Below are 14,782 nucleotides of genomic sequence, written 5' to 3'. Positions count from 1 at the left end.
GGCTGAAAAGAAAAATATTAAGGATTGGGATGAGTTTATATATATATATATATATATATATATATATATATATATATATATATATATATATAGAGAGAGAGAGAGAGAGAGAGAGAGAGAGAGAGAGATGGAAAACAGCACTTACGCCTGGAATATTTTTTTTTTTAGTTGCGATTATGAATAACGATACACGATTGGTGGATTCAGGCAAATGCATATATAATCTTGTGGAATATTCAATCAAATGTGCAAATGTTGCGTTATCGTTTCTAGGCCTATCTTTGTTTTGTTTTTAAAATTATTATGCATCCTGAATAGATTATTGTGTATATGGTCTAGGTTATGAAAAAATGAAAAGATTTAAAGTTGCAGAATAATAATAATGAAAGCAATATGTATCAAGTAGCGATATATGGTGCAATAGACTTCAAATGAACCTTTTAACCAAATTGTTTTTGTTTTACACAAAGGTATAAAAGGTATAAGTTCAAGAACGTAAGGAAAAACACAATAACTATGTATTGGATTTCTTCAGTTTGAGCATACAAGTCAGTTCATATACTACACAATTTACAAATTACCAAATCTCCAAGTACTGATACTGAATTTGCCTATGTCAGATTTTCAGGAATTATGCCCCAGTATAAAGTTCTGAACTTTGATTTTTTTTAAAAATATATTACTAGACACCTTTTTCTTTTTGTTAATAACTGACTTTACAATTTTAAGACAAGGATGACTACGTCACAAGTGGAATGTAATATTATGTTTTGATAAGAAATAAATATATGCCTTGCTACAGAACATGAATGTAATGTGCATGATACCACAATTATTCTTATAATGAAAGACATAGACCGTACCAAATTTAGATTTGCAAAGACTGATATTTAATTTCTGAGAATACTTTTACTATTGTCACTTGAAACTACACTGTACAGGATATGTTTTACAAATACTCCGCTTATTCTTGATGACAAATATAAAACCAATGTTTATTTTGTTGTCAAACTTATTTTTTTAAACGAAGAAAGAAACCGTATATTATTTTTGCAAGAGCCTGCATGAAATATAAAAGCAAGATTTGTTAAAGCTGATCTTTAACTTTGAAGAAGACATCTAGTATTGTCTTTGGAGAAAACATTTTACAAAATGTTTTACAAACACTCTTGATTATTGATGACATGTAGAAAAATTAAATGCGTCCTTTGCTGTTAATTTAAAGAAAAGAAAAGAAAACCATGTATTACTCTTGCAACAGTCTGCTTGAAAAATAACCGAAAGTTCAAGGCTAATGAAGTGGAAGAAGCCTTTTGGAGACCGTCAAGTATGTACCGAACCAACGAGGAGGAACAAAATACAAGGTTATCCGCTTGATTCGTGCATGTACCGAACCAACTAGGAGGAAAAAAATACAAGGTTATCCGCTTGATTCATACATGTCTTTATATAAATTGCAGCATGCATTTCTGAATTGCAAATGAAAATAATGTTTATTCTAGTGCCAGGGGCTATCGAAAAGTTAGGTCAGTCAACTACAATATTCATCCATCTTGTTTAATTGGGCAAGTACTTCAGTTTGGAACTTTATTGAAGTGAATTATCTGGATAAATAAAGTCTTCTTTTGCACAAATTGATGTCACTGTCCGTTTGTTTGAATTGACAAGTGTGTACTAAAGTTAACATTTAACCCAGTTTAACGATTTTAATGGCACCACAAGTACGGTGAAGAAAGTTTCATTATGCTAGCTATCTGACGTCTACATATGTACAAAGTGCTTAGATGATATGGCTGTGCTTAAGTATTAAAATTAATTTTCAGTTAGTAGGAGCCTGACTTTGCTCTGGAGGAAACATATGATTTTTTAAAACGTACTGAAATAAAAAATCAACATTAAAATATAGTGATGATGGTAAATCATATAGTGATTTGTTTCCCTTTTTAAAACCACTTGTCTGTTAATTAACTTCACTATTTAATTTTTATAGATTTTACACAGCTTATCATAACAGTTATATGAAACCTTTATACAGTGCAGAGTGCATTTTATATGTGCGACGTCGGACTAATTTGCGACAGTTATCACGCATAGCTGCCTTCCGAATATTCAAACTTATGTAAAGTTTTCGTGATTTGTGCCTTCACATGCCCTGGCATCTTATCACTACTCCGTTAATTATGTTCAAATCATTGGCGAAGTTTAGTTTGTCCCAAACGAAAACGGTGCAGATCTGACATCCAGTATGGCGACAATGGAATTCTTCTTGAAAATCATGCTATCTGTACTCCTCCTAGATGGATGGTAAAGCTGACAGTTTTGCAATCATTAATGGTAGTTTAGGACTTTTCTTCCAGCAGTGGGGCAGATGGGTTTCAGAAGCATAAACAGCTTTCTCCCAGTTTTCGTAAAGGTTTTGAATGTTGTCAGAATGTTGTAATGATACTTTATGAATTTAAACAAAACATTTGTACCAACATTCCAAGAAAACGTTGCAACAACGTTATATGACAACAATGCCACAACCTTATTGCAACTTCGCTGCAACGTTATTGCAACGTTGAATTGTTGAGTTGGAAGTGTTGAGAGGCACATAAACAAAAAGTTAAAGAGACGACTCAGCTAGAAGCAAGCGAATCTTGGAAATAAGATACCTTCACACACAGGGAACTGCTGCTAACAAGCACCTCCCTTCTCACCTCCAGCATTTTACGGGTCATTAACTCTCGACGAGCATGCATTTGAGAACAAATTCGACAATCTGTTGATAACAAACATCTACCATTTATATCTGAACATCTTATGAAGCCTGCCAAGAAAGGCAGATTATCAACAAACTGGATAAAAAATAAATCTGCTAGTGGTAATCTTATTGTGATGTCCGCCATAGACTGGTAAGGGTCGAAAATGCCAGAGTTTATACGAACACTGTATGATTTTGCTTCCGGAGAGGAGCAGAGAGATGTGGAGCGATAACAGATCAGGGTAAATTTAAATTACGAGACATTTAATCATTTGATATCGACCAATGAACAAAAATTGGTCAAACACAGAGAGATCCACTCATATTACTTTTTTCAATCACAGTGGAATAGAAATGCAACTGAACAGGTGAGAAACGATCTGACCTGACAACGAAACAAATATCAAAGTAACAGACAACGTGCAGAACGGTCAATTATTCTAAAACGCACATGATTAACATTTATCAACATTGTTGCTTAACAGTCATTAGTTTCAAACAATAAAAACGCAAACGCAAATCATAATTAATATGTGTACCGATATATACAGAGAAAATGTAAATACTCTTGTATTTTGGCGTATTTCGGTTTTTCAGTTTTTTTCGAGGTTTACAGTAACTCACCCCAAACCACACTAATCCTCCCCCCACCCAAAAAAAAAAATACATTAAAAACTCCCCAAGCTACTCCAAACCAAGCCCTCTGGTTGCATATATAAAAGAATACAATATATATTATATAAAACACACTTTCTATTTATATACTTTACTGGACTGGAAGCGGTAATCGAAAAATTGCTCACCCCCATGCTGTAATTATCTTTGTATACGGTCTTCTTGCAAGTTATATTAGCTGTGAAACGTTTGAGAAGTCCCCCCCCCCCCAATTTGGCCAAACATTTATAAAGGATTTTATATCTGTTTGTACCCCTCAATAGGGGATGACCTATACTTTAAATACTTACCAGAAAGCCCGAGCTGGCTTCCCAGTGTTACCAGAGAATGAAACTGTGAGGTTGTGCTCCCTTCTCCATACACAAAATCAGAGGCGGGTTTCCTCCCCGTGGTTTCTCAGTAATCTTTTGCCAGTAGGTTTCCTATTGCCCAGTGCTTGGTATGTCTTTATTGCTTTATTGTATGGTAGTGCACGTGTTGTTGTAATGGAAAACGTCCATTCCACGTGGGATTTTGCCGTTTTTGTTTCCATTTGCTCTGTATGTGGATCTTGTCTTCAATCTTCTGGTTCCATTTCCGTTTCCCTGTGTCTAATTCGCCTGTTTCCTGATTCCTTTCTTTCCTTTTATACTTCAGGACATTTATTGTCTCAGGCGGTATTTTCGTCATATTTGTCTTTACTTTAGGCTGTTTTTGGTTTGCTATCGTCCTGCGTCTACTGCTCAGAATTCGATTTGTTCAATTTTTTTTGTACTTTGACTAGAGTGGAAGTGAAAGATTTATCCCTATCAAATCATGCTATAGTTCTGTCTTTTTATTATTATTTCCTCATTAGAGTTCTCGCAGCCTTATCGTTTTCCTTTGATAAGATTTCTCCCATTTGGGTCGAGACATCCTGCAGAATATAGTATCTATTCCATAACAGTAATTTCTCCTTCATTTCTTTCTCGGTGATGCTGATCGATTCCGCTTGAGATTGAGGGCTGTCCATTTTTAAATTTTCCCACTCTAGATCTTTTGTATCTTGAGCGTCGTTCAGGGTCACGCCCTCTTTACTTAGATAATTACCCGGGAATGTTGAACTTATCTCAAAGGTTCCTTCTGTACCTGCTTGGTTTCCTTCTTTCTGTAATTCCGGTATGCTTTCCGTTATTGTACTTGCAATAATGCTTTGGGGTGTCATAGAAGATACTTATTCTATGTTGGTTCCAGTCTCATTTGCTTCCGGTATTTTATCTTAGATTTACAAACTTTGTTGTGTCTTTTCCTTTTCTTTTCTTTATTTCTTTGAACTTCGTCATATTCTTCTGCAATAAAATAATCGGGTGGTTCTACCACTTCTTCGCCATTATTCATTCTGTTGCACCACTTGCCTTTGATGCATACATAGGGAGAGTGGCCGGATTCTTGCAGTCTCTAGCTAAATGTCCATACTGCTGTGATCTTGTGCATCGGCGTAGCATTTCGCAGCCTCGATACCCACGTAAAAGAACGTGGCCATTTTATGTGCTTCTTCCTTTAGCACTGAGATAACCCTAACGCCATATTTTATTATGAGGAACCCCCATATGGGTGCACCTTTCTGATTTATGATGAATGAATATGTGTGCCTATACTGGTTAATATATACAATATATGAACAATATACAATCAAGACGTTAAAGCCGCATTTGCTGGTGTTAATACGTAATCTAAGATACAGGCATGTTATAATAGTGTGTCTCACCCTATGAAGAATATGGAGTCAAGTCAAAATGAGAATTCCATTGGTCTTCGTATCTGTTGGGTAGTCGAGATAACATGTATATATGCTAGTGTGTTAGGTCTGGATAATTTGTGACTTAACTTTATGTGCGCGTGACATATGTAACTTTGCACAATCTAGCCGTAATTTGTTTGTCATAACCACATATGAGGCACGTTCTTTTGCCGTCTCAGTAGATATATCACCAAATCCCCCCTCCAAACCTGTTCTGCCTCATAAGTGTATTAGACCCAGCCATCAAGGAATACAAAAATATGAACACAGCAAAACATTTATCACAAATAACACGTTCAATTAATGAAAGAGGAGTCGTCATAAAATCGTGTATCAAGCAAACTCGAGATTTTATATGAATTCTACATTTCTTTTCATGTGACATTTAAGCTTACTAACGGAGTTACTGACAATGCCAAGACTGTAATAGAATAATTGAAAAGAATCCATATTGAACATAGATTATCTGTACAAAGTCTCAGTCCAAATATAAAATCGTCACATGTGGAAAGTGCATATGTCTATATATTCCCATGTTCATATATCAATATGAAAACTGTAAATACAACTTCTCGGTCTGACAGTGTTGTAATGTTTATTGGAAGTTTTGGACTTCTCTGCCAGTAGTGGGGCAAATGGGTTTCAGAAGCACAAGACGCGTTCTCTTTTCCCTTTTTTATATACATATAAAATGTTGTCAGAATGTTGTAGGAATGTTACTTGATGACGCTATAGAAACAACTGTATCAACATTTCAGCAAGTTAACTAAAACACGCTGCCACAACGTTATGTGACAAAGTTGCTACAATCTAGTGCAACGTTGCTGCAACGCTGAGTTAAGCTGGATAGAAAATATTTGAGAAGCACTGAACCGAAAGTTAAAACGACGAATCTGCTGCAGTTGGAGAAAGTGAAATTTGGTTACCAGATAGCACCAAATTCGGGGGACTGTTGCCATCAATGCCACCCACACCAGCCACTCTCGCATCCCGCCTCTTACGGGTCATTAACCCACTCGACGAGCAGGCATTGATAGCAAGTCAGACAATAAGTTGATCACAAACGATTAACTTTGATATATGAACACGTTATTAAGCCTGCCAAGAATGGCAAATTCTCAATAAACTGGACGATGAACAACTCCGGTAGTGGTAATCATAGTGTGAAGGTAGTCATAAGCTGGAAAGTGTTGAAATTAACAGAGTTTATGCGAACACTGTATAATGATGTTTTCGGAGAGTAGCGGAGAGATGTCGAGCAATAAGAAAACAGAGTTTCTTTAAATTATATGAGGCCTTTGATCACCTGAGTAGTGAATGGGGATACCGTAGGGACTATGGGACTTACCATTAAAAACATGAGAGTTGTACCGTAGTGACTATGTAAAATTTAACATTAGAGAAATTTTTTTGTACCGTAGGGACAATGGGAATTTAACATGGGACTATAGTTTGGGTCTGTCTAGGGACAAGGGGAATTGAACAGGGGAATAGAGTTTGGGTCTGTCTAGGGACAAGGGAAATTAACATGGGAAATTGAAACAGGGAGGGTCTCTATTTTTTTATTAAAAAAAAAATAAATAATAAAAATAGGCTAGGCAATTGAAAGTCAAGATCTTTTCGTGAGATATGAGTGGCCCTGAAAAGGGCCTTTGTGTTTATGTTAATATGCTCTTAACATAAAGGGCATCTGTGACTTCTTCTTGTCCTTAGGCTTCGTCTAACTGTAGGACCATAGACTAAAATTCTTTTGAGGCATCCTTGCCTTTCCACATAGATCCTACGTATCCATAGGCTGGTGTCGGTCCTATGGACAACTGTCCACTTGGATCGGACATACATTGGTATGTCCGTCCTGAACATCATCGAAGAAACAAGCGTAGAAGATTGAACGTCGGTCCACGTGTTGAGGCGCCGAGAACAGGTGAAGGAATTCAGTGAACTGCACTTATTTATAGGTAGAGGAAGGATTGAAACGGAGTGAGTTCGTTGACCAATCCAAACACGCGTTACAAAATTCAGTCAGCCCACATCCAATCCGAAGAGATCAGTCTGTGACGTCACATGGTCTATATAGATTCGCTAGCGCCTGTGCGCAGTCAATTCATGCAACAGTTTTTCAACATGACGAAAACTCAGAAAACGATAAATTGGGGTGCACCAGTCGTGGAGACCACCCAAGGGAACCCGGACTTACTTTCAGAAGAGGTGAATTGGGATTTTGTGGATTTTCTTACCTCGCAAGAATTTGTTCCGGAACCTTCGTCACCTTCATTACCGCACATGGAGAATTTTAGACAGAGACAGAAAGAAGAATTGGAGAAATTTATACAACAGCAAAAGGAAGCGGAACAAGCTTTTCTCCTACAGCAACAGCAGCAAGAAGAAGAGGTAAGAAAAAAACAACAACAACAACAAGAAGTAGCAGCAGCAAAGAAAAAAGGGTGTGAAAATCAAATGGTCACGGTACTGTTAGACATTTTAGCGGAGTTAAGAAGTTTGAAACAAATGTATCAGACTTCTTTATTACGACCGAAGAGAATACGACCTTCCCGAGCTAAACACTCCAACCCTGTGACTAAGCCTACCGTGCCACCCTTAGTGATTTCAACCAAATCATCATCATCATCAACAGTATGCAGTCCAGAAGTAGGCCTTGGCCGTGGCAAAGGCTTAAGACAGTTAAAGTTGATTGCTTAAACTCACCCCTGCACCAAAAAAAGGCCCTTTTCAGGGCCACCCACTTCTATCGAAAAGAGATAGACTTTCAATTGCCAACATCCATTCAAACTCAAAAGAAAATAACCATTTTACCCCTATAGTACGTGTGTATGAGCGTGTGAGTGTACGTTCTTATTTTAAACTCAAAACTCAAAGACACTTACCTTTTCTATACCTAATTTATTCTTTTATGAATATTTACAATCCAATTCACAATTCACAACAGAACACTTTAAAAAGTTCAAACTTCTTCTGACTCATTTTTTCACTCTCTCTGTTTATTGAATTTCTTCACCGTGACACTCTTTTACTCCTCTTCCTCCTCACTTTCTTCCCTTCTTTTCCTCTCCTGTTTCTTTTTCTTCACCTCTCTGTTTTCTTCCTCTTCTTCCTCTGAAGAATCCCTCTCTTCTTTTGACTCCTCTTGTTTCTTTTTTGGGCAATCTGGAGACCAATGTCCTTTTTCTTGACAATAATAACAGGTATCTTGACTTTTGTCTTTTCTATCCCCTTTTTTTCTTTTTTGACGGTCTGGGCACTCTGAAGACCAATGCCCTTTCTTTTGACAGATATAGCAAGTATCTTGACTTTTATCTCGAAAGGAAGGAGAGTAGTTCGTCGGCTGGTCTGAAGAGAATTTTCTAATGACCCTCGCAAAGCTCTGATGAAACGTTCGATTTGGTTAGTCTCTTCCATGGTTGTGCTCGGTTTGAGAGTGAAATGAATAGTGGAAGGACAAGACACACACCCTTTTATATACGCTGGTCTGCTATGACTATAAATTAGTCCATGGTGTTTAAACTTTAGTCATTTCACTTTTTGCTATCAAGATGAAACGATCCAATACATTTGAGAAGAAAGAAGAAGAAAGTAAGAGGCAGAAACGTGATCTATCGCCTCGTACCAGGGCTGAAGTCTTGGCACAAATTCATGCCAGTGATTTTGAAGAGGACATGAGTGAACCAGAATCCAAACACTGTAAACAAAGTTCACCAACCTTAGTCAACCCTGAAAAGTACTATGACGTTCGAGAGACGGAAAAGCGTCCCTCTAGAAAATTTAGAACCACGGCTTACAAAAACACGGTGAAGTTTAAAGATTTCAAGTCCGAAGTACCGTTAGAGAAAGCAGAAGGGTTCATCACCGAGATGTGGGATTCTTTGCTCACCACACTCAAGCGACAATGTCAACCCAAAGAAGACGATCGCTTGAGACTTTCCATACAACACGACGATTTGAAATCCCCTGTTTGGATCGAGTTTAGCAGCTCTGCAGAATTGACGGCTTCCAAAGTCATGGACAAAATTCAACACGTACAACAATCCAACGACCTGTTTGACATCACCAATGGAAAAGCCACACTGGACATGACCCACGTCTCTCCTCCTCAAGGGACTGGACGCAAAAAGATCTTATTGGTGAACAAGCTTCGCACCACCAAAAAGAGTTTTGTCCGAATTCACAACCCTCAAGACCAGATGTGTTTAGCCCGTGCCATCGTGGTGGGACGAATCTATGTCGACAAAAACGACACGACAGAATTCAAAAGGATCTGGGAGAACATTCGAAAATCGAACCGAGCCAAACAACGAAACGAAGCAGAACTCCTGTTGCAACAAGCGGGCTTGCCCAAAGACACACCCTGTGGCATTCCTGAAATGCAAAAATTGCAAGATGTCCTAGCTCCACGCTACACCTTGAAAGTGTACCCTCAAGAAGTGCGCGGACCTCTGTTGTTTCGAGGGAAAGACTTTAAGGACGGAAAATACATTCACCTCTATCATCACGATGAACGTTTTGATACCATTACCAGTATCACCACTGGGATACGGTTATTACTGTGAGACATGTGACTATGGTTATAACAATCGAGAACAATACAGGCATTGTGGATCGAAATGCTCAGGATGTTTTGGCCTCTCCACCATGTCTGAGCGAAGGACAAGAACCAGTGCATTGTTCAACTTGTCTGCGCACGTTTGTCAGCCCTACCTGTTACCAACAACATTTGAAGATGCAAGGTTCACAGAAGAAATGTGCTTGTCAACTGCTGAGATTGTGCCCTACGTGTGGACAAGGCATACGTACCAATAGTACCAAGGCACACGTATGTTCAGGAAAGAAAAAATGTCACATTTGTCACCACATCGTGAACTTGGAACACCAATGCTACGTGCAAAAATACCAATCCCAACCAGAGAAAGAAGACGGTCACAAGAAGAAAGACAATTTCATCTTTTTCGATTTCGAATGCATGCAAGAGACCGGCATTCACATTCCTAATTTCTGCGTGGCTCATCGAGCGTGCGAGAAGTGCATTCAAGAACCTATCTTTAGTCATTGCCCTCACTGCAGCAAGATTCCTGGAGGACGTGAAAAAAATCTTTCGGGGACCGAACACGCTAGCCGATTTCGCACAATGGGTCTTAGACCCCATCGACAAGACGTGGAGCCAAGAGGACATGGAACGTTACGGAGATTGTCATCGTCATGCCACGGTGATTGCTCACAATTTCTCCGGATACGATGGACAGTTTCTTTTGAGATACTATACGGAACATGGTGCCGAGCGTCCTAAAGTCACTTTGAACGCAGCCAAAATCATTTTCATGCAAGTGGGACAAGTGCAGTTTAAAGATTCAATGAGTTACTTGGCCATGCCTTTAAGTCGAATGCCTAAAACGTTTGGAATGACAGAAATGGCTAAAGGGTACTTTCCACACTTTTTCAATACGGAAGCCAATCAACACACCGTTCTACCCCATTTGCCCGAGGCTCACTATTACGACACTGACAACATGCGTACCCAACAACGAGAAGCTTTATACGCTTGGTACCAGGCTCACGCCTCGGACCCTTTCGACTTTCAGGAAGAAATGCTAAAGTATTGTCGTTCCGACGTGGACATTTTACGTCGATGCTGTGGAAAATTTCGAGAACTGTTCATGGAACACGGAGGGGTCGATCCTTTGAAAGAAGCTTGCACCATTGCCAAAGCGTGTTCCTTAGTGTACCGGCAAAGATTCATGCCTGAAAACACCGTGGCTGTCATCAGTCCTCAAACGACCATCTATGTCAAACTTCAATACTCGTTCAAAGCCCTGCGCTGGTTACATTACTTGTACGACAAGGAATACAAATGGATTCAGCATGTCCGCAACGGAGGAGGCGAAAAGACCATCGGAACGCATTCGGTCGATGGCTGGGACTTAGAAAACCCCAAGATCGTGTACGAGTTTAACGGTTGCTTATTTCACGGTTGTCCCGTCTGTTACCCTGACCGTGGCACTAAAAATCAGTTTTTACAACGAACCATGGAAGACTTGTACCAGGCCACTTGTCAGCGACGCCTAAAGTTAGAACAGCAAGGATACCAAGTGGTGGAAATGTAGGAACACGTATACGATTACCGTTTGAAAACCGATCCCGAGTTTAAACGCCTCGTGTAAAGTTACCAGTTCATGGACCCCCTGAACCCGAGGGATAGTTTGTACGGAGGAAGGACCAATGCCACTTGTTTGCTGTACCAAGCTGACGAAGAAAAAGGAGAAGAAATCAAATACTTGTACGTGTGTTCGCTGGATCCCTATGTGTGCAAATATTGTCGCTTTCCTGCAGGGCACCCACAATTGTTCACCGAACACATCGACCTGAAAAACATTCGACAATACGAAGGCTTGATCAAGTGCAAAGTTCTGCCTCCCACGAACCTATACCATCCCGTCTTACCTCACCATTGCAAAGGCAAACTCATGTTTCCTTTGTGCCATACTTGTTCCGAAACGTGCAACCAAGATCAACCTTGTCAGCACACCGAGGAAAAAGGGGCCTTGACGGGGACGTGGGTCAGCGTAGAATTGTTCAAAGCTACGGACATGGGATAACAACTGTTAGAAGTGTACGAAATTTGCCACTTTCCCAAGACACAACAATACCACAAGGGTGACCCCACGCAGAAAGGCATTTTCGCAGACTACGTGATGCCTTTTTGAAACTGAAACAAGAAGCCAGTGGCTATCCGTCCTGGTGTCACACTCCTGAAGACCAAAAGACATTCAAACAGAAATACTGGGCACAAGAAGGCATTACTTTAGATCACATCGAGAAAAACGAAGGCAGGCGATCGTTTGCCAAAGTGATGTTAAATTGCTTGTGGGGTAAAATGGCACAACGCCCGCGTTTACCCAAGACGGAATATTTGACAGAACCTTCCCGCTACTTCCAGATGATTCACGACAAAACCAAATTCATGAAACACGTGGATGTCGTTCGCGAGAATTTGATCTTGGTCAATTACGAAGAAGATCTGGACTTTGTACAGGACGACCCTTTTGGAAATGTCACCATTGCGGCTTACATGACAGCTCATGCTCGCTTAAAATTGTACGAAGCTTTAGAACTGTTAATGGAACGTGTCCTGTACTTTGACACGGACAGTTGCATTTACATCCATCACCCGAGTCAACTTCACCCTGACATCGAAGGAGACCGTTTAGGAGCCTGGACGGACGAACACCCCGACGACAAGATTTTAAGTTTCGTCAGTGGTGGTCCTAAAAATTGCGGCTACGAATATCGGGACAAAGAAGGAGAAGTGCACACGAAGTGTAAAGTGAAAGGATTGACTCTGAATTATCGCACCAGTCGAGTGGTCAACTTTGGGGTATTGAAAGAAACCTTGCAGTCTAGAGAGGATGAACACTTTAAAGTGACCACCTATCAGCCCAACAACATTGTACGTTTACTCACTCACCACATCGTCAGTCGACCCTTGGAAAAAGTCTATCAAATCGTGTACCAGAAGCGAGTGCGGCTTCCCAACCACTTTACTTTGGCGTATGGACATGTCGGTATATAACATTGGCTGTAAGAGGATAGCCACCCACCAGAAGTATGACTTCGCCACAGCAAGAATCGAGTGAGAAATCCAGTGAGAATTCAAAATTCAAACCCTACCATTTTCCGGTCTTCTTACCTGACTATTGTGATTGCTCCCGTCGGTTGGAAACGTTTCAAGCATGGCCTACGGATAGGGAAGGATTTTACTTTCTTCGAATGTTTTAGCTAGAACAGGATTTGTCTACTTGGGACCTGAGTCTGAATTGGGATACGAAGTACCGTGTTTCGCTTGCGGACTGAAGTTACGAATGGATCTATGTGTCTATAAAGATTCAGCTATTTTGGAACATACTCGATGGTCTCCGCACTGCCCTTACCTTTCTATGACCTTTCCACCCATTACACTACGGTACAATGTTGACGGTACCTTAGAGACGGTACCTTCCAAAACTAGACATAAAAAAGAAACGATGTACAAGCTTGAGACTGCATTGCGACTAGCATAAAAAGGGGCTATGGTCAAGATCGATAGTTCATTGTGACTACCAAGACTTAAGCGAAGAAGATGAATACTTTCAGAGAAACACAAAACAAGTTCAGACAGGCACAATTCAAGTTTGGGGCATCTGAAGTGGAATGCGATTGTGAGCCTTGCGATGGGAACGATGCTGTACGTTGTGACCTTAGCGATGCCGTAAAGCATCATGGGAACTTTGTACTCACTACCCCTATCATGGAAAGTGATGCTGTGCGTGTCAAACCTGAGGGATGCGAAAGCGATGCCGCTCGTCCTCTTGGACACTTTAGTGGGTTTCGTTTTAAAGGTGAATGTACACCTTCACGTCTACCTCCCTACTGATGTCATCCAGCTTTGAGCAAACTCCTGTTCATGTCACCCAAACCTCATCGAAACGAACCTGTGAAAGACGAATATTCGTTTCCTGTGCGTTTGTCGGAATACTGCGACTTTGAAAATCGTCTTCAATCGTTCAAAGGAAAATGGCCTAAGTATCTGGGAGGACCGACCCCTGAAGAATTAGCCAAAGCCGGATTTTTCTACTTGGGCGAAGGGGATAAAGTCAAGTGCTTCAGTTGCGGTGTGTCACTTCACCACTGGGAACCACAAGATTCGGCCTACGTAGAACATGCTCGTTGGTCACCGAATTGTCATTACTTACCCTTAGTGGGACCGAGACATTGAAGTAACTTACCATGTCGTTGAAGAAGAAGAAGAAACCAGATTGGCTAGGAGTCAAATGTTGGACATCACCGAGACCAGTATTTAAACTTCATTTCAAAAACGATATAGAATCATTACCTAAAGAACTGCAAGAGAAGATTTACAAAGAAGTTTGGCAGGGGCTTGCCAGAGTGAAATCTTAATGAGTGACTGTAGAACTTTTATGCCGAGAAATTCACAAGAGGAAAGTGAAAAAAGTCAACCAGTGTGTTAGATTTCTCTGGGTCAAAGGTGCATTCATCCTATTATATTACTCTAATCCGTTTACATCAAAAGAGTTCAATGAGATTCTTGGACGTTACCCTGAGTGGCTGTGGCCAGAAATTACTCACTATGTGGATTACTTTTGCTCTAGGAGAAGATTGTGAATTGTACGGACTGACCTATTCATGGATACTTTACAAGAGAACATTCGTGCTTTGCCTGTGGAGTTGAGAGAACGCATTTACCGAGAACTGGTCAAAATACAAGTGAAACGTAAAGAACAGTTGCATCCGTTACGTCACCGGTGTTTGAACCACTGGTACCTGAATGCTATACAAGGACTGATTCAGTTGAAAGTGTTCCATTGGACAGACATTGATGAACGACCCCTGGTTTTAAAAAGGATTGGTTTGTTATTGATGATTCTATCTGCTACATTGTATACTTACTGCATCGAATTCCAGAGGAAGAGTTAACGAATTACCAACATCTTTTACACAATGTCAACTTAGTGAAAGAGGAAACTTCTGAACGAATTGTAATGTGTAAATTAGTGATTAAACGATTTAGATTCGACAATGAATTAAAACCATGTCTGTGC

This window comes from Sinohyriopsis cumingii, chromosome 14 (assembly GCF_028554795.1).
Source record: "Sinohyriopsis cumingii isolate HCF-2022 chromosome 14, ASM2855479v2, whole genome shotgun sequence".
Taxonomy (NCBI): domain Eukaryota; kingdom Metazoa; phylum Mollusca; class Bivalvia; order Unionida; family Unionidae; genus Sinohyriopsis; species Sinohyriopsis cumingii.
This window is presented reverse-complemented; position numbering follows the sequence as displayed.